This window comes from Penaeus monodon, chromosome 34 (assembly GCF_015228065.2).
Source record: "Penaeus monodon isolate SGIC_2016 chromosome 34, NSTDA_Pmon_1, whole genome shotgun sequence".
Taxonomy (NCBI): Eukaryota; Metazoa; Arthropoda; class Malacostraca; order Decapoda; family Penaeidae; genus Penaeus; species Penaeus monodon.
Genome location: NC_051419.1, coordinates 30,630,299 through 30,630,775, shown reverse-complemented (window position 1 = coordinate 30,630,775; position 477 = coordinate 30,630,299).

The window sequence follows — 477 nt, the reverse complement described above, 5'->3', positions numbered from 1 at the left end:
AATATATATACTTGTGGTGGATGTATTGAATTGTTAAAAAAAGCCCATAACCTTTTTTTTTATGGATATGATTATACTACAGTTATATTGTTGAGGATATATTGGCTATGATCTGGGAGTTTTTGTTGGATGGTTTTACAAATCACGTTGAAATTTCTTTTGAGTCGTGTTTATATGTTTTTTTTATGTACGTGATAAAAAAGTGAGAATGAAATAATGTTTTTTATTAGATATTTTTCCTTCTTATTAAAAACAAAAATTATGAAACAGAGAAAACCGTTAAACATGTTACATAAGCAGAAAAATACTCTCCTGACTGACAGACAGAGACCAGGATAGGAACAGGGACTGCAAAGGGGGAAGAGGAGAGGCGGGGTAGGGAAAGGAGAAAAAATAAAAAAATTTAATAAAAAAAACATACTCAAAACACGGAGACAGAACTGGCCGGGGAAGGGGTTTAAGACTGCACGCGCGCAC